This window comes from Delphinus delphis, chromosome 17 (genome assembly GCF_949987515.2).
Source record: "Delphinus delphis chromosome 17, mDelDel1.2, whole genome shotgun sequence".
Lineage (NCBI taxonomy): Eukaryota > Metazoa > Chordata > Mammalia > Artiodactyla > Delphinidae > Delphinus > Delphinus delphis.
Window position 1 is genome coordinate 40182955 of NC_082699.1, and position 26771 is coordinate 40209725.

The 26771-nt window shown below is 37.3% G+C and overlaps 1 pseudogene; it reads right to left on the reverse strand.

The window, feature by feature from the left end:
• Positions 1 to 22235: 22235 nt before the first annotated feature.
• Positions 22236 to 26439, reverse strand: LOC132440335 (protein Z-dependent protease inhibitor pseudogene; annotated as a pseudogene).
• Between the last annotated feature and the right edge of the window lie 332 nt (positions 26440 to 26771).

A 26771-nucleotide genomic window follows, 5' to 3' on the forward strand; every position in this document is an offset into this window, starting at 1 on the left:
GGCAAGAGATTACTACCTTAGACGGGGAGATACTGCTATTTGAACATACAAGGTACAGTCAACTGCGTGGCACTTTCAATAAACATGAAGGATAAAACCATATGGTAATTTAGGAAGGGTAATGAATATTATTATCTTCCTCTGCAGTTACTAACTTCTTTCATTCCATCTTCCCCTCTTGCTTTGAAATGGTTGGGAAAAATCAAGTTTTGGACAAGATCATTGTAGGGGTTGAAGATGCTGACCTGGAGGCTGAAAATATCCTATGGATGGATTTTGTTTGTCATATACAATGTTAAAAAAAAAATACACTCATTCATAAAGTGTTTTTGTGCATAAAGAACATGCACAAAAATCTACAGCTAACATTATACTTAATGGTGAAAGACTGAATGCTTTGCTCTTCAGATTGGGAAAAAGGCAAGGATGTCCACTCTTACCACTGTTATTCAAGGGAGAACTGGGAGTTCTGGCTAGTTGAACAAGGCAAGAAAAGAAAATCAAAGACATGCAGATTGGAAAGAAGAAGTAACACTGACCCTATTTGCAGATGATGTGATTGTCTATGTAGAAAATCTAGAGAAATCTACTAAAGAACTCTTAGAACTAAGTTTACTTAGGTGATAGGATACAGGATAAACATACAATAGCAGTGGACATATGGATACTGAAATTAAAATACCTTTTACAATCGCTAAAAACTACTTAGGTGTAAATCCAACAAAACATGAACAGGACTTATAGGTCGAAAAGTAAAAAACGTTGATGAAAGAAATATAATAAGACCTAAGTAAATGGAGATATCATGTGTTCATGGATTGGAAGCCTTAAAATACTAACCATGCCAGTTCTCCTCAAATTGACATACAGGTTTAATGCAATTCAAAATGCCAGCATTATTTTTTTTAAATATTTCACAAAAAAATTATTAGAACTAATAAACCAACTTAGCAAAGTTTGTTTGCAGAATATGAAATCAACATATACGCATCACTTGCATTTCTGTACATTAACAATGAACAATCTGAAAAAGAATTAGGAGAACAATTCCATTTACAATAGCATCAAAAAGAATAAAATACTTAGGAATAAGCTTAACCAAAGACAGCATTATTTTTTGAAGATGTAGAAAATATTATTTTAAAATTTTATGGAAAGGCAAAGTGACTAGAATAGCTTAAATTCCTTGAAAAGAAGACCACAGTAGGAGGGATCAGTCTACCCAATTTCAAGACTTATTGTATAGTTACAGTAATCATGACTGTGTGCTATTAGTCGTGGGATAGACATGTCAATAAATGGAATAAAATATAGAACCTGGAAATAAACCCACATAGGTATTCCCCAGCAAGTTTTTGACAAAGATGCAAAAACAAATGGTGCCAGAGCAAGTAGATATCCAGACACACAGAAATAAACCTCACCCTAAGACTCACAGTTTATATAAGAATTAACTCAAAAAGACTTAACTGTAAAATATAAGCATCCAATAAGCTTAGAAACAATATAGAAGAAATCTCTGGAAACTAAAGCTAGGCAAAAAGTTCTTAGACTTGACATCAAAAGCATGATCCTTAAAAGGCAAATTGGATAAATTGGACTTCATCAAAACTAAAAACTTATGCTCTGTGAAAGACTGTTAGGAGGATGAAAGATAAGCTAAAAATTGGCTGAAAAGTATCTTCAAACTACATTTCTGACAAAGAACTAGTATCTAGAATATATTTTTAAAAATCTCAAAACTCAATATTTGTAGTGAGGTGGATGGACCTAGAGTCTGTCATACAGAGTGAAGTAAGTCAGAAAGAGAAAAACAAAATACCCTGTGCTAACACATATATATGGAATCTAGAAAACAAAAAAAGGTTTTAACAAACCTAGGGACAGGACAGGAATACAGATGCAGATGTAGAGAATGAACTTGAGGGCATGCGGAGGGAGAAAGGTAAGCTGGGATGAAGTGAGAGTAGCATTGACATATATACACTACCAAATGTAAAATAGATAGCTAGTGGGAAGCAGCTGCATCACACAGGGAGATCAGCTCGGTGCTATGTGACCACCTAGAGGGGTGGGATAGGGAGGGTGGGAGGGAGATCCAAGAGGGAGGGGATATGGAGATATATGTATGCATATAGCTGATTCACTTTGTTATAGAGCAGAAACTAACACACCATTGTAAAGCAATTATACTCCAATAAAGATGTTATTAAAAAAAAAACATGGCGAATAGAAAGTACAAAATAAAGTTGCAAAAAAGAAAATCTCAAAACTCAACAGTAACAAAACAAAAGCCCAAAAGATCCAGCTGGAAAATGAGCAAAAGACACAAAGAGACATTTACCAAAGAGGATATACAGATATCAAAGAAGCACACTGAAAGATGTTCAACATCATTAGCCATTAGGGAAACGTAAATTAAAATTACAATGAGATATCTCTACTTACTTGTCAAAGTGGCTAAAATCAAAAATAGTGACATCAAATGCTGACAGGATTACAGAGAAACTGGATCACTCATACATTGCTGGTGGGAATGTAAAATGGTGCAGCCGTTCTTAAAAATAGTTTGGCAGTTTCTTAAAAATATAGCCATACAGCTAACATATAACCTGGCAATTGCACTCCTGGGCATTTATTCCAGAGAAATAAAACATTTTGATCATACAAAAACCTGTACATGAATGTTTATATAAGCTTTATTCAAACTTTAAGTGGATGAATGGTTAAACAAACTGTGGTACATCCATATCATGTAATACTACTCAGCAATAAAAAGAAACAAAAATATTGATAAACGCAGTAACCTGGATAAATCTCCAGAGAATAATCCAGAGGTTTAAAAAAAACAATCCTAAAAGCTCCTATGCTCTGATTCTATTTCTGTAACATTTGTGACATGACAGCATTATAGAAATGGAGAACAAATTAAGAATTGCCAGGGGGGCTTCCCTGGTGGTGCAGTGGTTGAGAGTCTGCCTGCCGATGCAGGGGACGTGGGTTCGTGTCCCGGTCTGGGAAGATTCCACATGCCGCGGAGCGGCTGGGCTCGTGAGCCATGGCCGCTGAGCCTGCGCGTCCAGAGCCTGTGCTCCACAACGGGAGAGGCCACAACAGTGAGAGGCCCGCGTACCGCAAAAAATAAAAAAAATAAAGAATTGCCAGGCATTCAGGAGAGAGTGGGAGCAGGAGGTGTGTGTGACTATAAAAGGGTAACATGAGGGATCCTTGTGGAGATGGAAATGTAGTGTATTCTGACTATACCAATGAAACTATCCTGTTTGTGATGTGAAAAACCTTGTTTTTCAAGAGGTTACCTTTGTGGGAATCTGGATAAAGGGTACATGGGATCTTTGTATCATTTCTTACAACTGTAAATGAATATATAATTGTCTCAAAAGAATAAAAAAGCCTTTAGACAGGATCTTCAGTTCACCAGAGACTCTACTATTTTCAGTTTAATCTATTAAATTAAATTAGCCCCCATTAACTTCAACTTAATTTCAACTATTTTCAATTTAATTTCAAATATAATAATTTGCTTTACATAGTTTTGTTTTCTGTCTGGCACATATAGGCATGGGAGAGAAAGAGAAAAGGATCTTGCTAACAAAATACAGAGAAGAAATGTCATGTGGTATTCCTCTTTTGGGGATAGATGAAAATTGGGTGGGTTTTAGCATTTGGAGACATTGTGTTCTCACACTTGTTCAAAGACCCACAGTAGATAATAGGACCCGTTGTGCTATAAGGATCTCTGCGTGTCTCTCTCCTCCATTAAATTCCTTGAAAGCAGGGACCATAACTTGCTTGTTCTTTTTACTCTCTTCCCCTCTCCTTTCTTCCCTCCACCTAGCATAGAGACTTAATCTAGAATTTAATAGGGGAGAGAATAGATTTCTAAGTTGATTAGTAACATAGAATGATCACAATACTAACCACATATACCCATGATCTGGTAACTACCTTTCTAACCTTAATTTACTTCCCTCCAGGTGCCAAGTGATTTAGCCAGCCTGAACTGCTCCAGCCTGCATACATGTTGGGGAGTTTTCAGGGCCTTTGCCCACACCCCTTCTTTTGTCTGGTGTTCCCTCTTCCATCCCCACAGGTCCAAATTATATTGATCTTTTACTGTTCAGTCTAAAGGATGCCTATTCCAAAAAGTCTTCTGTGCTGAAAATATTATTTCACAGTTTGTCTGTATCTCTTGTCACTTTCAACCTTGTAGGAGTATTGGGCTTGCTCTATGCGACTGCAAGACAATTGGGACCCACTATGTCCTGGTCCTTTTAGAACTTCCCACAGAAATGGGTTCAGTGAACTGCGTACAGCAGACCCAATAAGTGTGCATTAAAAGAGCAAAGCAAAGAAAAGTAAATAAAAGAAAGAATTTAGAATGCTTAGGCTAATGTAAGGAGGCTCTTGGGGTAGCCAAATAAAAATGATAGGAAGCTAGAAAGGAAACTTGAGAGTGGATCAGAAGCAATAGCAGACAATGCTAAAATGTTGCAAGACTGATTTTACATGGCATTGGTAGAGATTAGGCTGCTCGCCACAGCCAGTTTCACTGTAAATCATGTAACAGACCTTGTAGAAATGCCAAGATAGTAGAAGTCCGCTTAAAATGCTGAGCTCCAAGACACGCTTGACTTGAAACATTGTTTACTTTCTTCATTAGGAACTAAAGGGAAGAAAGTACAAGACAGCGGGTAGCAATTACCTAATATCTTTGCAGAAAGAGAGATTTTTCAAAATGTGCTTTTCTCACTAATCCTTGAGGGGAAATGAGGTTTATTTATGGTGTCAGGAGAGAACAAGGCATTAACAGTAAAAGATTTTATATGACTTCATGTTTTTAGGAAAGTCATTTGTTTACAAATCCGACTCAATCAAACCGAAAGGTATTTAATATAGTCCAGATTTGAATGTCACCTAATTTTGCACCCAAATTTCAGACTAAAGGAAGTAATTATGATAGAGCGTATACATTGATGTAAGAAGATATAGATTATAAATATTTCCTTACCATAGATGAAAACCTTAGAGTTAGACCATCCTATAGTCCAGGGAAAGAATGGAATAATTAAGTACAATTTCTTCCCTCTCCAGCTTTAAATAAAATTGTATGGGGCTAATGGAGATATCTAAAGTTACTTAACTACTTTGTTTGATAGTTCATGTCTTTTGACCAAGAAATAATTATGTAAATAATACAAATGGTTTGAAGTCCAGTTATATGAAAATAATTAGGGCCATGGGCAACCTAGAAAAAAATGGATAAATTCGTAGAAATATACAATTGTCCAAAACTAAATCAGGAAGAAATAGATAATCTGAACAGACTGATTACTAGTAATGAAATTGAATCAGTAATCAAAAAAAAAAATCCCCCAAAAGAAATTCTGGACTAGACAGTTTCACAGGGGAATTCTACCAAACATTTAAAAAATAATTAATACCTGTCCTTCTCAAACTATTCCAAAAAATTGAAGAGGAGGAAACACTTCCAAATTCATTCTATGTGGTCAGCATCACCCTGATACCCAAACCAGACAAAGACACTACAAAAAAGGAAAATTACGGGCCAATATTCCTGATGATCATAATTGAAAAAATCCTCAATAAAATATTAGCAAGCTGAATTCATCAATACATAAAGAGGATCATACATCATGTTCAAGTGGGATCTATTCTAGGGATGAAAGGATGGTTCAATATCCACAAATCAGTCAACATGATACACCACATTAACAATACAAAGAATTAAAAAATCACATGATCCTCTCAATAGATGCAGAAAAAACATTTGACAAAATTCAACATCCATTCATGATAAAAACTCTCAACAAAGTGAGTGTAGAGGGAACATATCTTAACATTAAAAAGGCCATTTATGACAAATCCACAGCTAACATCATATTCAATGGTGAAAAGCTGAAAGCTTTTCCTCTAAGATCAAGAACAAGACAAGGATGTCAACTTTCACCATTTCTATTTAACATAGTTTTGGAGTCCTAACCACTACAATCAGACAGGAAAAATAAATTAAAGGCATTTAAATTGGAAGGGAAGAAGTAAAACTCACTATCTGTAGATGACATGATACTATATATAGAACACCCTAAAGACTCCACCAAAAAACTATTAAAACTAATAAATGAATTCAGTAAGTTTGGAAGATACAAGATTAACATACAGAAACCTGTAGCATATTTATACACTAATGATGAAAGAGAAATCAAGAACACAATCCCATTTACAATAGAATCAAAAAGAATTAAAATCCCTAGAAATAATATTAGCCAAGGAAGTGAAAGACCTGTACTTTGAAAACTATAAAACATTGATGAAGGAGACTGAAGATGTATAGATAACCAAGAAGGACCTACTATATAGCACAGGGAAATCTGCTCAATATTCTGTAATAACCTAAATGGGAAAAGAATTTGAAAAAGAATAGGTATATGTATACGTATAACTGAATTGTTTGCTGTACACCTGAAACTAACACAACATTGTAAATCAACTATAGTCTAATATAAAATAAAAATTGTAAAAAGTTAAGAAAAAAAAGGAAATTGAAGATGATGCAAATTGATGGAAAGGTATCCCATGCTCAAGAATTGGAAGAATTAATACTGTTAAAATGTCCATACCACCCAAGGGAATCTACACAGTAAATGTAATCCCATGACATTTTTCACAGAATTAGAGCAAAAAATCTTAAAATTTGTATGGAACCACAAAAGGCCCTGAATAGCCAAAGCAGTCTTGAGAAAAATGAACAAAGCTGGAGATATCAAGCTCTCTGTCTTCAGACTAGGCTACAATACAAAGCTACAGTAATCAAAATGATATGGTACTGGTACAAAAACAGACACATAGATAATGGAACAGAAGAGAGGTTGCAGAAATGAACCCACACTAATATGGTAAATTAATCTATGACAAAAAGGCAAGGATATACAATGGGGTAAAAACAGTTTCTTCAATAAGTGGTGTTGGGAAAATTGGACAGCTGTATGTAATAGAATGAAACTAGGATATTTCTCACACCGTATACAAAAATAAACTCAAAATGGATTAAAGACCTAAATGTAAGACCCCAAACCATAAAACTCCTAGAAGAAAACATAGGCAGTACACTCTTTGACACTGATCTTAGCAATAATTGTTTTTTGGATCTGTCTCCTTAAGAAAGGGAAACTAGCAAAAATAAACAAATGGGACCTACTCAAATATAAAAGCTTTTGCATAGTGAAAGAAACCTTCAACAAACTGAAAAGGCAACCTACTGAATGGGAGAAGATATTTGCGAACTATATGTCTTATAAGGAGTTAACATCCAAAATATATAAAGAACTCATACAATTTAATATTTTAAAACCCCAAAACAATCGATCGGATTATAAAACTAGCAGAGGACCTGAATAGGTATTTTTCCAAAGAAGACACACAGATGGATGACAGGCACATGAAAAGATGTTCAACATCACTAGTCATCAGGGAAATGCAAATCAAAATCACAATGACATACCTCATACCTGTCAGAATGGCTATCATCAAAAAGACAAGAAATAAAATGTGTTGGCAAGGATGTGGAGGAAAAGGACCCCTCATGCACTGTTGGTGGAAATGTAAATTGGCACAGTCACTATGGAAAACCGTATGGAGGGTACTTCCCTGGTGGTCCAGTGGTTAAGACTCTGTGCATCCAATTCAGGGGGCACAGGTTCAATCTCTGGTCAGGGAACTAAGAGCTCACATGCCGTGTGGCATGGCCAAAAAAAAAAATAAAAAAATAAAAAAAGAACTATAGAACTACCAGATGATTCAGCAATTCCTATCCTGGGTATTTATCTGAAGAAAAAAAACCCCCACTAATTTGAAAAGATATATGCATTCTAATATTCATAGCAGCATTATGTACAATAGCCAGGATAAAGAAGCAACCTAAGAGTCCATCAACAGGTGAGTGAATAAAGAAGATATATACACACCTCTTATATATAAAATAGATAACTAATAAGAACCTACTGTATAGCAACAGGGAACTTTACTCAGTACTCTGTAATGACCTATATGGGGGAAAAGAATCTAAAAAAGAATGGATATAAGTATATGTATAACAGATTCACTTTGCTGTACAGCAGAAACTAACATAACATTGTAAATCAACTATACTCCAATAAAAATTAATAAAAAGAAGATATGGTATATATACATATATATACAAACACACATACAAATGCACACACAATGGAATATTCCTCAGCCATAAAAAATAATGAAAATTTGCCATTTGTGACACTATAGATGGAACTGCTCAGTGAAATAAGTCAGAGAGAGAAAGACAAATACTGTATTTTTTCACTTATCTGTAGAATTTAAAAAATAAAATAAATGAACAATTATAACAAAACGGAAACAGACTCACAGATACAGATAACAAGCTAGTGGTTACCAGCAGGGGATGGAGGGGTGGGAGGAAGGGCAAAATAGGTGAAGGGGATTAAGAAGTACAAACAACTAGGTATAAAATAAATAAATTACAAGGATGTAATGTACCACATCAGGAATATAGTCAATGTTTTATAATTTATATCGAGTATAATCTATAAAAATATTGAATCACTATGTTGCAACACCTGAAACTAATATAATATTGTAAGTCAACTATACTTCAATTTAAAAAAAATGCTTTGTACTTTTCAAAATATATTTGCATAGTTTATTTTATATAATCCTCTTTACAATAATCTTGTGATTCAAGCAGGGATTATTATTTTCGTTTTATGCAAGAGCAAACTGAGACTCAAAGCAAAACACAACTCACCAGTAAATGATATATTAGATTTTAGAACTGGAAGACATCTTATGAGATTACATCTGTGAAATTATTATCATATACAGTATAATGTAGTTGATTCTGCAGGCTTTTGGTCTAGCTACTTAGCTTTAAGCTGCGTGGAGTTACTCTCCTGTTTTGTAGATAAGGCATCTGAAGTATGACCGGATTGTGTCTTGGCCAAGGTCACATGGCTGAGACATTGTGGCAACAGTATACACACTGGACAATGGGCTAGGGAGCTGTTCACAGATTCTACTTTGAATCAGTTAAGGTCCGGTTCCAGGACATCCAAATTCAATTGTGTATCACAACTTCCTATTTGTATCTATGGGACGATGTGACATGGAAAAAAGCACCTTGAACCTATAGCAAACAGCGATAACCTTGGATATCAGAAAAGTGGTGATACATCATCGTGAAAGGAACTCTATGCACTAAAGCAGGTGACCCAGCTTTGCATGAGATCCCAAGGCAGGGGAGCCACCGGATAACTCATTCTTTAAGCAGGGTCCTCTACTATCAAAGATAGCACATCTTGACTGAGAATTCTTGGGGTGCTGATGAATGTACCACAATTCACTGAGAGCAGAGACATATCACAGAATCGCCTACAGAAAAGCTGGCACAGCAAGCTTAAGTATAAGTGAGGGGCAAAGAAAAGTGCATTCTTTTGGAGCAAAATTCCTTCTTTTGAACAGGGAGCACCCAAGACAACAGATTTCTTCAGTGATTTTAAATCCTATTTTAAGAAGAGAATCATCTAGTCAGAATTGCATGAGGGTATTTTTTCTACCGTGATAACTGTAGCAAGAATGTTGGAAAGAGTTACTTTACATTTTGAACTAGGTGAGCCCTCTCACGGGTCCTTTTCAAATTCTTAAGCTATAGTTTTGGGAGTTATTTAAGAGAAAGCTTTCACAGGAATTGCAGTCAACTGCATTATAGTAGGTTTCCTATTATTCCTCTATCCTGATTATTGTTTTAATAATGATAAGGTGTCAGACTAATTTCAAGGGCTCTTAATGTTTGCTCTGTCCTTCTTTTGGCTTTAGGAAGGTAACCAGATCTTTGCGTTCCCTTGTCTCAGGGATCTTAGAAGTTGCTTGGAGACTTGTCTGTGAGGAGATTGTGCTATGTTTGTTCAGAGAGGGAGAGAAGCATGCTGGCAGGGTGGAGATGGTGGTCAACTTGGGAAAGGAAGAGCTATTTCCAAAGCTGCCAATGGGTGCCAGCCTATGGGTTCTTGAGCTACGAACAGCATCCTGGCTCCTCACGGTGCTGCCAGGACCCTAGAAGGGAAAGCTTCATGGACCACCTGGTCAGATTGGCCTCCAGATGCCAGAGCTCCCAGCTGGGGCAAAACTGCATGTCCCAGATTGGCATGGAAGCACAGGGCCTCCTGTCTACATGAGGACCTCCTGGGCTTGGACCATAAGCATATTCACAGTGAGCTGTAGGAGCTGATGATGAGAGGGCCCTCTTTAAATATGATGACCAGGGAAAGGCACTTGGCACTTCTGAATGATGCTGGGGGCAGTGGAAGGAAACACCAACAATAATGAAATTGAATTTCTTGCTATTCAGTGGCATCTGGTACAGATTAAATTTGATTTAGAGAAATAAATGTGACATTAAGCCTATCTATCTATATCTATCTAATAAAAATAGCAATATATGTACAGTTCTTTAAAGTTTACACTATACATTCACGCCTGCTATCTCACTGCGTACTAATAACCCTGTAAAGGGGTTAATGTTGTAGTTATATCCATTTTATAAGTGATTTTCCCAAGGTCCCAGAGCTTGTAAGGCAAGGCATCTCCCATTGAGAGGGGATCCCCTCCTTCAGGTCTAAGCCATTTCATTCATTCCCCTCCTCCCCCGTCTGCAATTGAAGTGATCATTTAACAAACATTCCCTGAGGAACTATAACATATTGGGCACTGTATAAGGCATAGGGATCCAAAATCTAGTAAGCCATGGTCCCTGCCCTCAAGGAATCTTAGCCTTGGAGAGAAGAACTCCTGGGGCAGAATGGGGGGCCATGGTGAGGGGAGCGGGGAGGTGAAGCTGCAGAGAAAGCCAGGAAGCTGATGATGAATGAATGTGCTCCAAGCTTTTATTCCAGAAACTGTAAGTAGCCATTATAGGAGTTTGACCTTTTAATTTCTTTTTTTAATTACAGAAACCATTGAATTATTAATTAATAAACCAATTCAATAAGTATTTTTTAGCTTATTAACTTTATTTTATTTATTTTAAAAATCTTTATTGGAGTATCAGAAAGAGAAAAACAAATACCATATGCTAACACATATATATGGAATCAATAAGTATTTTTAAGTGCCAGGCCCTGTAAGATGAGGAGTTAGTGGTTACCAAGATGGGTATGGGTCTCTGTTCTCAAAAAATTTATATTCTATTGGAAAGAGATAGACAAAGCCCATGTTAGAAATAGACATAAGAAATTCGTTATGGACTGTGATGATGGCATGCTGTGAAGAAAATACACAGGGCCCTGGGATGAGGAAAAATGAATGTTAAACAATCAGAGCTATATTTTAAAAATCTCTTCTAGCCTCCACCTCCGTTTCCCCCGTGGTATACATTCTTTCACGTCTTGATTATAAAATAAATATGTGCAAATATATGACTGCTTAATTTTCACAAATACAAGATAAGGCTATACGCATTGCTTTGTAACCTGCCTTTTTAAAACTTAATAATACATTATGGATACCCTTCCATGATAATACATTTTGATCATTCATTTCTTTTAAATGGCTGCATAATATTGTTCCATAGTATGAATGTATTTTATTTAACTTTTTTTTCTATTGAAGGTCATTCAGGTTGTTTCTAGTTTTTCTGCTGTTACAAACAGTGCTGTAATAAACATGCATATACCAATATTCTTACATATTGGTACTTTTCTTTTTGTTGGAAATAGTTCTAGGTGTGATAGCTGCCCTGAATGTTCCATTCCTTTTTAAATCTGAACATATCCTGGCAGACTACTTTTCATAAAGCTTGTGGAAATATATGAGAATGCGTAAGTCCTCATACCCTCTTCACATCTTCCTAGATGTTCTCAAACTTAATTTGTGCCAATCTTATAAGGTGAAAAAGTAGAATCTCATAGTTCTTTTTCTTTCTTTTCTTTTTTTTTTTTTTTTTGCGGTACGCGGGCCTCCCACTGCTGTGGCCTCTCCCGTTGCGGAGCACAGGCTCCGGACGCGCAGGCTCAGCGGCCATGGCTCACGGGCCCAGCTGCTCCGCGGCATGTGGGATCTTCCCGGACCGGGGCACGAACCCGTGTCCCCTGCATCGGCAGGTGGACTCTCAACCACTGTGCCGCCAGGGAAGCCCCCTCATAGTTCTTTTGATTTGCGTTTGCTTGACGATGAGAGCTCACACATTTTTCATAGGTTTTTATTTTTATTATTATTTTTATTGGAGTATAGTTGATTTACAATGTTGTGTTAGTTTCAGGTGTACAGCAAAGTGAATCAGTTATACATATACATATGTCCACTCTTTTTTTTTAGATTCTTTTCCCATATAGGCCATTATAGAGTATTGAATAGAGTTCCCTATGCTATACAGCAGGTTCTTATCATAGGTTTGTTGATCATTTCATTCCTAGTGGATGAAAGACCTGTTTATAGCCTTTGCCCATGTTTCTGTTTGTCTTCTCACCAATGTATGGGCATTCTGAATATATTAGGGATGTTAACTCTTTATCATATGTGATGCACATATTTGCTCCCATTTTATCATTTGCCTTTTGACTTTGTTTTAGGCATCATCAAAGGGTTTTAAGCAGGGGAGTAACGGGATTATATATGCATTTCTGAAAGCTCATTCTGCGAGCGCATGGAGATCTCATTGGAAGGAACAAGATTGGCAGCAGGGTCACTATTGGTCACTATTGGTAGTTGGAAATGAGTGGTGAGGGACTGAATTAATTCAGTGGTGGTGGGAACGGAGGGGAAAAATAAATTTGCGACTGTAAGGAAATGAAGTCTATATGATGATGTGACTAATTGGATGGGGTTGTGATGAGGTTGAATTTCTGGTTTCTGAGGCAGGTGAGTGAAAGGGTGTTTGTGGCATATTCTGAGAGGACACAGGGCTTGTGTGAGCATGCAGATATCTAGGTTGGATTCAGGTAGGATTTGGGGGTACCTAAAGGTGTGGAGAGGTACAGTAAGCTGCTGGGTTTTAGAGTATAGCTCACAGGAGAATGGTTTGGGCTGAGCCACGGCTGAGGAGTTTTGGTGTTACGCAGATGGCAACTGACTACAGATGTGGGAGTTGGAAGCTGCTCTGAGAGATGGGGACTCTGAGGACCCCAGAAGTCTGAGGAGAAAGCCCATGGCGCATCCACATTTGAAGGGTTCAACAAGCAGAGGAGCTGGCAATGGAGGCTCTTCCTTGCCTGGAGGCCCCAGAAGCCAGCCTGCACTCACCAGAGACAGGGGTGCCCCCAGGACTACTCCTTGCCCTTGGTAGGGGTGTCTCCAGTCCGAGAAGAGGGCTGTGAAGTAGGCACACCTCCTTCTCCTGTAGACAAGTCTCTCCCTTCTCCTCTTTCCCCCACTGCAGCCTGGGCAGGATCCAGAGATTCTCACTAGCTCTTCTCCCACTGAAGGATGTAGGCCTGCAGTTTCACTGGCCACTTGTTTGATTCTCCCTGCCTTCCAGCTGGGAAACAAACACACGCCATCGGGTCCCACTTCCTCCACATTCTCCAGAGGGCCCAGGTCTCTTTCTGACCTCCACTGCAGAGCTCAATTTACCGTCTCAGTGAAAGGTGGTGGAATCTTTCACTCGTTCACTACAGCTTAATTTATGCCAAGGAAATGAAATGAATTCTCCTTAACAAAGTTCCAGTGAATGAGCTCACCCCACATTTGGTTTTTGAGTTAAAAGACCACTCTGAGATCTGGCCTGTCCTCCAAATACCAGAAAACTGGCTCCTGCCCATATGGAAATATTTGTTGTGTAAACTAGACTGATATGCAGCAATTTTTAAAATTACTTCTACCCAATTTTTGTCCAGTGGGATTAAAGGAGTTCCAGGTGACACAGAAAGAGAAAACTTAAGTGTTTGTCTCAGTTGATAGTGACACGGTTTACAGAAGGACTTGTGAATGTAGACATGATCTAAGAAGCCAAAGTTTATGGAAGAACAACACACACTATGTAAAACACCTGGTCTCTTAAACAGGAACCTGATACTTTCTCATTTATCCAACTGTGGCTTGCCGATTAACTCATAGTCTCTGGCTCCGTGGCTGTTTGTCTCTCCACTTTGATGCAATGTAAATTTGGCATAAATCTAGGGCCATCCATAGTTGAAGACTGCCATGGCAAATGAGTCATAACCATTGAATGTTATGGTTGGAAGGGGCTTTAAAGACCATCTAGGCCCAACCCCATCATTTTTCAGATGAGGAGACTGAGAGTAAAAACTTGTCCACAATCACATGATTAGCTGATACGCTGGATTTCACCTGGGGTTCTTGATCTCTGGACTTGTGGAGTTAGTACACCTCCATACGATCACTCAGCAGTAGACAGGAAAGCTGGCTTTTGACTCCTTCCCACCTGTTCCTCCCTACCTCCTATGCCTCCAAATAAGCATATTAGTTAAACCCTTGCCCTTGCTAAGCAAATTCGTCCTTAGACAAGGCCTCTGATGTCCCCTTCAAGCAGATGGACACTTCTAAGAAAGCTCCTCTTATATACAAATTTTGGAGTCACTGCTGACTTTCGCCATGAACATTTGGTTGATGGGTCTGACAGGAACATAAAGGGTAAATACGGAGTAAAGAGAAATATTTTAAAATGTTGGAAGCTATTATAATACACTAGATATTAGATAATAAAAAGGATGTCAGACCACAGGGCTGTCCACAATTCACTTCCAGTTTTATACCTGGGTTTTTATAACTGGCTTCAGTGACGTTTGTAGTATGCTTAACACTCACAGAGGATTATTTTTTTAAAAAATCTTCCTTCTCTACGCTAAACTAAGTAATGAGCTAAATAATAATAATAGCCAGAAAAGAAACACTGTGAAAATTTAACTCTCTTGATGTATATGTATATAATCATACTAGTGAAAATAAATATTACATACAGTACAAAAAGGAAAAAGTAATGGAGTAAGACTTTAACTATAGTAATATATTTTTGGGGGGGAAGGGAAAATCCTTATACCTATGTTTTTCTGAAACTGTAATGAATAATAGTATTACAGTTTCTATTTCTGAGCTTTAACTTCTGCAAATTTGTCAATGACAAGCTTATCTTCTTTGCATATTCACGTTCCAAAAATAGTACGACCAGATTTGCCATCCTATCTTATGGAAGAACACTTTATTAATTTCAATTTCAATTTTTTTCATGTGAAACAACATGTATACAAATAGAAAAGTCTCACACATAGGATAAATTTGGTAGACATTCATAAAAATCCCAAACACAATATTCTAGAAATTGCAATACTGTTCATTTTTTTTTTTCATTCAGACACATTTCTAGTGGCTTTCTTTTTTTTTTTTTCTATTGGGGTATAGTTGTTTTATAATGTTGTGTTAGCTTCTACTGTACAGTGAAGTGAATCAGTCATTTGTATACATATATCCCCTCTTTTCTGGATTTCCTTCCCATTTAGTTCACCACAGAGCACTAAGTAGAGTTCCCTGTGCTATACGGCAGGTTCTCATTAGTTATCTATTTCATACATATTAGTGTATATATGTCAATCCCAATCTCCCATTCATCCCACCCACCCCCCTTTCCCTCCTTGGCATCCATATGTTTTTTCTCTATGTCTGTGTCTCTATTCCTGCCTTGCAAACAGGTTCATCTGTACCATTTTTCTAGTTTGCACATATATGCGTTAATATGCAATATTTTTTTTCTCTTTCTGACTTATATCACTCTGTATGACAGTCTCTAGATCCATCTAAGTCTCTACAAATGACCCAATTTCATTCCTTTTTATGGCTGAGTAATATTCCATTGTACATATATACCACATCTTCCTTATCCATTCATCTGTCGATGGGCATTTAGGTTGCTTCCATGACCTGGCTATTATAAATAGTGATGCAATGAACATTGGGGTGCATATTCTTTTTGAATTACGGTTTTCTCTGGGTATATGCCTTTCAAATACCTCTCAGCAGAAATATCTCCACTAAAATATCTTCACTAGAAAATTTATCAGAAATCTCTATTATTTCTGGTGAGAACTTCCAAAGTTTTAATTCTTCTGCAAAAATCATTTAAAAATAGCTAAGTGACAAAGGAAATGGACATATTTTGATCAATGGCTTTAGAATAAGTGTCTAGTTCTTGGTGAAAATGATTGTGGGATTCATATATTATTGTTTAATTGCTTCTGGCAATGTAAGAGCTGCATTTTTTGTGGTTTCTCCTGGCATTCTTCGAAATTTTATTCTGTTTTCTAAGAAATGTCCATTTCTCTATATTTTTTGTTGCGTGGTTAATAGCCTTGCGCGATCTGTGTTAGTTGTCTAAAAGAATCCATTTTAAAGCTTGATGTCTCACTATGCATTGTTCAAAGCTGATGCTGGTTGTTTGCAAATATTTTTGTGTTTGATTAATCTCATCTAAAGCTTTACATCAGAAAAAAAATAACAGAAAAGAAAAACTGCATCAACGAGAATAAAATTTGAACTGATTCTCTTGTACCATATTTTCTTTTGTGTCTTTCTGTGGGCATAGCTTCGTCTTCCCTGGGAAAGCCTTTTCACTCTTATACTTACATTCTGCAGCATTTTCCAACAAGGAAGTAATACTGGAATGAATGAATTGACTTTTTCTGAAAGTTCCAAAAAATAAAAACTTCAAGTGCCCACACCGAATACCAAATTAAAGTATTTCAAGTTCTCTTTCTTTGCCTTTACAATCACTGTGATGTCATTGTTTATTTTTATTTACTGCATAAACACAGGAATATGTAGTACCATGGGGTTGGAGAGGTGAACTGTGCCCAAAGTGAGCTTGAAAGATTCATTCTGAACTATTACCAACTTACTCTCAAAACCAATGTGTGTAGCTTAGTCCACATGTGTTGAGGGCTGACTATATAACTAGGAGTTTTCTGAATTAACTGTATGCATAATACAATACTACTAAAGACTAATAAAAATTTACTAATTTCAGGTTTGCATACTAATGGTAAAACTCAATGGAAACTATAAGAATGGTTTAGAACTTAGACAAAAGATTTTTGGGGGGAAACAGTAGCTTCTCATTGATATTGTTTAGAGTTATCAACACATGGTGATAATAAAATGCAGATCAGCTTTATTATTGTTTTTAAATTCTCTGCAAGAAATATGCCCACAAGGTAGAGTATACTTCTCTGCCCTTCACATGCCACTCCTGGGGTTCCTCCTGATTCTAACTGTGGAAGTGACCTATGCTCCTGGCTGCCTTTGTCCTCCTGTTTCCATTCTTGACTTGCGCTTCAGAGATCATGCTTATCCCCATTTCTTTGATTTCATGAGGAAATGGTGGGAAAGGAGAAAGAAGATCAAGTTGTCGAGGTAGGTAAGGCAATCACACCATAGCACCTTCCGTCCTTCTACTCTTCTCCTCTGTACCAACTAAAGAAGATGTGATGATTAGGTGAGTTAATACAAGTCAAGTATCCAGAACTACATCTAGTACATAGTGCTCAATAGATGCTTGCCATTACTTGGAGGTAACCAGAATGAGAGGCAGGCTGGCGGGTCCTGGATTGGCAGCATAATTAGAGTTAGATCCTTCCTTATACCTTCTCCTCACAGGACTTTTTTGGATGTTACAAGACTGAGTCTTCAGCAGAAGTTACTTTTTTCTACCATGTCTAAGGAGTCATAACATTCTGTGTGTAAATACGAGGCATTTTGGAGGGGAGACATTGCAAGCCTTCACATTGGACATTCTTATCCTGAAGGTGGTGTCATCTCTGGACTTGGGTCATGAGTCACTAAGGTTTCTCTTTAGGAGCCTCCATCATCAACACAGTCACAGAGCCCAACCTGAAAATAAGGCCTGTGCTTCTTTCAGTTTTGGCCCAGGTAGATGGGTGTTCCATAGAGGGCAATAAACTCATGTCCCCCAAAGAGAATTTCCTAATGGGTATAGAGGATATTTGCTCATTTTAAAAAAATTGAGGTCTAATTTATATACAAAGAAAGCATAGGTATTAAGTATTTATTTCAATGAGTTTTGAAATGTCTATAAACTCTTCTCTCTACTGCTCAAAGCAAGAAATTGAATATTTCCATCATGGCAGAAAGTTCCCTCATTATTTGTTCATTTTAGAACTTGAATTCAGGTCTTCAGACCTTGGTTATTGTACAAGGAGTCTAGGGCAGAAGGGAGATGGTAGGACTGGGTCTGGCAGGAGGAATAGTGGGGTGATATGGTATCTTAGCCGACAAAAGAACACTGAAGACTCCCTGACAGGTAGGTTCATGAATGGCCCTTGTAATCAAGGGGGAGAGTTTACTCCAAAAAGAGAACTCAGCTGAACTGAAAAGGTTAAGAAATAAAAATGTTAATTAGGTGCAGAATTTTCACTGGTGTTGAAGAAATATTTTCATAGTCTCTTGTTAAAATAGGTAGTTTGAACTCTGAGTCTTCCAGATTATGTAAAGAAAGAGTATGTAAATATCATTACTTCTTTATCCCTGACTTGTGTATAGAGCTCTGGACCTAAGTTCCCGGAAGCAAGGTTTGGGGTCTACCAACAGACCAAAGGAGCAGAAGCAGCTTTTGAGTAGAACGGGGGCTCCTTTAATGACACTTGTTACCCACTGAAAAGCTCATGACCTTAGAATATTTGCAGTTCACACTGATTATGATAAATCCTTATTGCCAAACCATTTAATGAGATACTGATTCAAGGGAAAACCTTTGAAAACCACACTGCTTGCCATGTATCAGTGAACTTCTGCTCAGCACTGTCTCTTTCATGTCTTTTTAAAAACATGCTGATGTTATACAGCTGTGAAATTGTGTAATCTGCATTTGTGCAACCTTTGTTACTTGAATATGAACTAAGAGAAGGTTCTATTTTGCCAAAAACTTTCAGCTCACTTGAATGCATTGAAATAACACCACACTATTAACACCTTACGTGCTATGAGAAACTTGATGTTCAGCAGCCCAAAGGTTAAGCCTACAGTGTTGGACTCTTGTTTGTGAGTCTGTGTGAATGAGTGTGTGTGTGTGTGTGTGTGTATAGTAACTAATCATTTATTTTAATAGGGTGCTCCCTTGAGAGTGAGGCAGGCACTCTATATTTAATAGCACTTTTAAGGAGAGGAGTCAGTGTGAGCATATTAAGTTGCTCCTTTGGTTTACCAGAAGGCTTATTAAATCATTAACTGGAGGAAATTCTGACTGGGTAAGTTACAGTCTTACCCAGGCTGACAAGAAGGTGTGGGCTAGAGGGTACTGCTCCTGGTGACCTTGTTTCAATTCAAGGTTAATTATGGAAGTAGTTTCAAAAATCTAGAATTAATTATTCTGAAAGAGAAGAGAAAACACAGGGTTGGGTTTCTATCCAAGGTATCATCCCTGGAGAGCTCCCCCACTATGTCAGACCAATATCAAGTCCCAAGTTTAACAAAGCAGTTAGAGAAATTAAACAGGGGATTCTGCCACAATGTACTCCCATGTCCTGGGAAAGATTTGCAGTCATCACATTTTATCCACTAACTGAAAGAGGAAAAAAAGTACCATGTTGCCTCCAAAGTCAGCCACTTGGGACAGGCAGACGTAGGCACAGGGCTGGACTGATGGGAGGACTTGGTGTGTAATATAGGACAACTCATTTTATCCCCAAATTTAAAAAATTCCGTGTTATGCTCTTTCCATGGACATGAGAATGAAATGATTTCCATTCAGGAGTGGTTTTCACAGGTCATATAGAGAATAAGTATGCAGGGCCAGCTGGAAGCAACACTGTGAAAGGTTAAATGTGTTTTCAGGCATGATAAGGATGCCTCAAAGAGAGAGACAGAGCTCTGATGTTAGGATTTTAGACTACTTTGAAGTTAAGTTTCTATTGTTTGAGGGTCTTCATTTCCACTTGGGTGCTTTTTCTGCAATTAGAGGGTTCTAACACCAGATGGCACCTTTGTTATAATCATAAGATCTGAAGAGCTGGACTTATCCAATATGTGAGTGTGTGTGAGTGAGTGTGTGTATGTGGTATAAATATGTGTATAAGTATATATGTGTGTAAAAGCATAAATGTATTTATACATATTATTAAGTGTATACTTACATATGTATATGTTAATCTTGACTGTATAGAATCAAAGCCAAGCTCTGTTATCTACATGCTTTGATTTTGGGCAAAACAAAACAAAACAAAACAAAACAAAATCTACCTATGCCTCAGTTTCCTCATTGTAAAGTGAGGTTAATATAGTGACTATTTTATGGTGTTGCTGTGAGTTAACTAATTTAATGAGTTAATTATATTTTTATTTTATATTTAAACATTTAGAATAGTGCCTGGTATATAGTAAGTGTCTGGTATGTAAGTGTTAACTCTTATTATTATATAATTTATTCAAAATTTGATCTGTGATTGTCCCTTCATCAATAATTCCACCTCTCCCCTGTTGTGTGACAGCCATATGGTGTGGGGAAGGATTTAACCTACCACCAGCTACAAGTGAGGGGCCTGACATGTGTAGTTTAATCAGATGGTCCCTTTTGCCATATTGACTGGTCCAGGTTACGCAAACACAAGTCAATCAGTATACGGCATTTTCCCAAACACTGGAACTTGTGCAGGTACAAGAAGGGGTGTTCGGTCAGAATGGCCATCATCAAAAAGTCTACAAACAATAAATGCTAGAGAGGGTGTGGAGAAAAGGGAACCCTCTTGCACTGTTGGTGGGAATGTAAATTGATACAGCCACTGTGGAGAACAGTATGGAGGTTCCTTAAAAAACTCAAAATAGAGCTACCATACGACCCAGCAATCCCACTACTGGGCATATGCCCTGAGAAAACCATAATTCAAAAAGAGTCATGTACCAAAATGTTCATTGCAGCTCTATTTACAATAAGCAGGACATGGAAGCAACCTAAGTGTCCATCAACAGATGAATGGATGAAGAAGATGTGGCACATATATACAATGGAATATTACCCAGCCATAAAAAGAAACGAAATTGAGTTATTTGTAGTGAGGTGGATGGACCTAGAGTCTGTCATACAGAGTGAAGTACGTCAGAAAGAGAAAAATAAAAACCGTATGCTAACACATATATATGGAATCTAAAAAAAAAAAAATGTCATGAAGAACCTAGGGGCAAGACAAGAAAAAAGACACAGACCTACTAGAGAATGCAGTTGAGGATACAGGGAGGGGGAAGGGTAAGCTGGGACAAAGTAAGAGAGTGGCATGGACATATATACACTACCAAACGTAAAATAGATAGCTAGTGGGAAGCAACCACATAGCACAGGGAGATCAGCTCCGTGCTTTGTGACCACCTAGAGGGGTGGGATAGGGAGGGTCGGAGGGAGGGAGACGCAAGAGAGAAGAGATATGGGGACATATGTATATGTATAACTGATTCACTTCGTTATAAAGCAGAAACTAACACACCATTGTAAAGCAATTATACTCCAATAAAGATGTTAAAAAGAAAAAACAGACGGGGTGTTAACCTACATTAGATCAACACAATGTGGGTGAAGTTTTCTTGGGGGAAATAAGTTCTCCTCTGATGTATGGATGCAAACCCTAGAACCAGTGCAGTTCTTGCTACCGCAATGGAAAGCAAACTGAAAATGCTGCTTATCTCACAGGAGGAAGAACAGCAAGGCCAAAAGAGCAGTTGGAGCAAACCAGTACTAAGGTTTGTCCTGCCTCTGAGGCCAATAAATCCCCTTCATTTGAGTTGCTCATTCTGATAGAGTCCTAATAGATACAAGATCACAATAGGTATTTTTATTAAAGTAACTGAACAAGGCCATTATTAGTAATTACTATTCCTGTATAATGATTCCTTATATGAAAAGAGGAAAGTAAGGCAAAATTTAAAAAAATTAGAACCTTGTCACCACACTTGTCTCTTCTCACTAGTCCTTAGATTCTATATATGATTCTCGCTTTTTCCCCTCCTTTTACTTTATTTTTTTCTCCTTAAAATAAATTTGAATTTAATACTCAGATTTATCTCAGAACGACTCAAACTAGCATTTGAGGACAAGGGGGGACACTCTCTCTTTTCGACACCCAGTGCCACCGTCCTGTGTGGGTTCAAACACCTCAGATTCAACATTTGCTATAGTTCTAAATACTCATGCATGTCATAGGTCACAGGAGAGTTGGATTCACCACCCTGCCCAGAAATAACAGCATTCTAGAGGTTTCTCCACAGATCATGAAATGAAATGGTCGGTCCACTTTGATGATGGGAGGCATGGAATAAGCAGTGATTTCTGACAGGTTTCCCGCCACTGCTTCAGTTCCTTACTAACCTCAATCATTGCTCTTTGTAAAACCTTGGTTATTTTAATATTTCTCGCAGTAACTGAGAGTTCACTCAGGTCAGCCCAGGGTGAGAAGATTCTGCTGATTCCCATCTCCTTCAGCAGTTCATGTACCTCAGCCTTTTTTTAGAAGATAAAGACTCTTTTTTTAAATTTTTATATATATATATTTGGTTGCACTGGCTCTTAGTTGTGGCAGGCGGGCTCCTTAGTTGCAGCTCACTGGCTCCTTAGTTGTGGTATGCAAACTCTTAGCTGCTGCAGGCGGGATCTAGTTCCCCGACCAGGGATCGAACCCGAAAACCTGCATTGGGAGCACGGAATCTTAATCACTGCGCCACCAGGGAAGTCCCTAAAGACTTTTTATGATCATAAATTCAATACAATTGTCAGGTATTATTAAGAATACTTAATAGTATCCACTGTTAAATTATTCTCTCACAAATGTCATATTTCACTATAGTTTGTTTGAATCATGATCTAGATAAAGACAACACATTGCAAATGGCAGATATATTTCTTACGGCTTTTTCAATATATAGACCACTCCCACTTCCTTTTTTCCCTTATAACTAATTTGTCAAAGAAATGGAATATTTTTCTCTTGCAAATTATTCCCCACCACCTGGATTGTGCTGATTGCCTTTCCATGCTGTGTTTTACATATTCCTCAGTCCCTGTAGATGCACCTCATACTTCTGATCTAATTTGAACTTTGGAAAGAAAACTTCTATTTTTCTGGTTTTCATGTTTTTGAGCTGTGTGTCCACCAGGTCTGTGGTCAGGTAGTCTTCAAGGGCAAGATGGTCACCCATCTTCTCCATGAGGACCACCAGCATGGTGGCATTTCCTCAATAAGGCAGTTTGAGGATGTGGCAACGAAAATTCTTATCAACTGTGGAGGCAAACTTGCCTGCCCAGTACATGATGGGCACCTTGACTTGAGTTGTTTGTACTTGTCCAGGTGGAAAATGTTCACCTTGATGAGAACAGGGCCAAAAGGGGTCAGTCACTTCCCCCTTGGAGAAATTGAAGAAGGTCTCTTTGACATCAAAGTCCTCGTGGATGAAGGCAAAGCTCCCCTGGGCCAGGCCCAGCTCCCAGTTGTGGGAGAGGCTGTCTCTGAGCTGCTTCCTCAGAGACCATATGCCTCTGTTCTCTGCACTCACCTAGTTAATTCTGCGTTGGAATACCTAACATGGCTCTGTGGGTGAGTTTATAATTAAAATCCCTGGTGCTGTACATCCCCATAATCCTGGCCATAGTTTGTTTCTTAGTCCTCTCCTTCTCTTCTAGCTAGAATAAACTTCTAGAAGGCTAGAGGGAGTGAAGAAAGGCTTAGTGGGTCTTCCCTAAAGAAAGACATAGTTTTTCCCCAATAAAAAAACTAATAGTTCTACTAGCTAATAGTTGTTAAAGTAAAAACAAAACAAAACCATAAAGGTACTGTGATTAAATCAGTTGAAAATATTGGGTTTAATAAAAGTAAATATGATTTTTTAACTGCAATGCCTTTCAAACGTTTAAGATGCAAAGCATTTTATTAGTTAGGATAAATACCTAAAGCATTGTAATAGGAAAAAATACTGAAATCTCAGTGGCTTAACATTATAAGATATATTTCTGGCTCATGACATGGTCCAACAGTAGAGCTCTTGATTAGGTGGCTGCCTCCAAAAGGTAATTCATAAAGCCACTCACCGTCCATCAATTTCATCATCCTGAATGAAGAGGTCCTCAGATCACCCCAGAATTATTCCATTCCAGACATTTGGAAGGAGCAAAGAGCAAGGAAGATGGTGCATGGGAGGTTTTATGGGCCAATCCAGAGAGTAGTACACATGACTTCTACCGAGAAAGCACATCCCATTGTCTGGAACCCAGCACATGGCCACACCTAACTGCAAATGAATGCTGGGAAATGTGATCTGGAGAACAAGGAGATGGATTTTCATGAATATGCAATAGTCTCTGCCATACACATGTTTTAACCCTTTAAGAGAGACCTATGGTGTAAAGCTTTTCTCAAACTTACTTATCTAAAGAACTCCCTCCCACTCATCACTCTAGCATCTATCCACTTAAGTATTCCATGGAACACACTTAGAGAAATACTTATGTTATGTTCCCTTGGACCCTTCTCTGAAAGAGTTGCTGTTGGGTTTCTTGCCTTCTAATGATGTTGTAGACACAGGAAAAGAAATGCAGTTACAGATGTCTGTAGATCCTGACTCTTTGAGGATCATATTTTCAAATCAAAAAATGGTTTGTTTTCTTAGCTATTTTATACTTTATTTTCTGTTTCAAAAGACCTTACTTGTGTTATCTTCCTAGCTCTTAGAAGCAGAGTTTGACCCAACCAGCAACATTTCACCCCATGCAGCTATGCCCCAGGAGGATTATAACTCCATTTAAATAGAAACTGTGAAGCTTCCATTGGCTTAATTGCCTTCCTTATATTTAAAATTGATAACCGACAAGGACCTACTGTATAGTACAGGAAAATCTGGTCAATATTATATAATAACCTAAATGGGAAAAGAAGTTGAAAAAGAATAGATTCATGTATATGTATAGCTGAATCACTTTGCTGTACACCTGAAACCAGCACAACCTTGTTAATCAACTATACTCCAATATAAAATAAAAAGTTTAAAAAATTGCCTTCCCTTCTCTCCCCGTGACCTCCCATAATTCCCAGTGCCTTCCAGAATCTTCCAGGGCCTTCTACCTTTACAGCATTTCCTTTCTCATTACAGATGATTATTTCCAACTTTATTTATCTCTTCAATTAACAACTCATCACCATGAAGACAGAAATGACTGATAAGCTTCATATATTATTATTCTCTGTAGTATTTATATTTTAGCATGGGACAAAACATGAAAGGAGGATAATAATCTTCTAATGGTGTATTTTAAGTACCAGTAACAGACACTGGAAAGATGTTTTGAGAAAGGCAGCATTGCTAGAGTTTTCAGAACATACAGGTTGGGTAACTACCTGCTAGGCTCATTTATGAAATTAGTCCTTGACGAAAGGTGGCCTGGTATTTCTTCCAGGGAAGACAGATCAACCCTTAATTTGACACTCATGACATTTCTCTGCACATATTGACTTTATTACAGGAGGTCAGAATTTTCTTCCTAGACAAGTTTATGAGATGTTACTTCCCATTACAACAATTACAAAAAATTTAACAAGTTTAATTTCCTTACCTGTTTTATTCCACTTTGGCCTCAAGCCTAATTTATCAAAAGGTAGGAATATTCTTAGATTACTATCCTGAATAAAAATATGACCTCAGATTTGCTCTTCTCTTTCCAATGCATCTATTCTAGATATTCAGATATATTTGTACCTGAATATTTGGTATATAACAGGAAATAAATTATTTCATATATCTAATGAATTGCCAATCAAAGTCTCCTTTTATCAATAAAAACGAATATTTTGGCAAATAAGCATTAAATTTTACATTGTTAAGTGGAGAAGTCACTTGTCATTCTGTAGATTCCATTTCAGTGGAGGAAGTTATTTTTTGGAAGTGTTTTCCTGTGGAGGGTTGCATTTGATTAATTTATTCCAGAAATTTTGCCAAGGAAAATTACAAAAGTGAGGTCAAAATTTGTACATGAATTTTTGGAAAGAAACATTTTATAAAAAGTTTTGGTTTATTTTAAAAAATGAAACAGAATTTTGATTTCATGATTGGCATACTCTGAGTAGAGTAAGTGAGGAAAGTTGTTGTTTTTTTTTTATATCTATACTACTCGATGCTGTATATGTTTATTTGAAGAAAAATTAAATTTGAGATCAAATTCAAGATAATTGATTTATAGTAAATATAAACTTAAAAAAAGACCAAATCATGTTTAACATATTGTTTAATCTTAGAGAAAATGAGAGCTATGGCAAAAATATCGCTAATAGGTGGAGATTCAGAGTATGCATTTTTCTATTTCTTGCCATTGTAAGAGCTATTTATTTTTACATTGTATAATTTAAAAACTTAATTTACCCGCATATTTAGCAAATGGATCTCATATCAGTTAAACTGGAAGTTTCCTTCATATAGTTGCCTAGAGCTATTTATTTTTGAATACAGCTCCTGAGTAGTGAATTGCAAAAATAAAAAGAACAAACTTTTTCCATTTAATTCATGGAAAATGGAAGCTTCAAACCCAGAAGTGACCATCAACATAATGTATTGTGGTTTTATGTTTGTTTTTTTTTTTTCAAATTTTATTTATTTATTTATTTAATTTTGTCTGGGTTGGGTCCTTGTTGCTGTGCATGGGCTTTCTCTAGTCTTGGTGAGCAGGGGCTACTCTTCATTGTGGTGCACAGGCTTCTCAT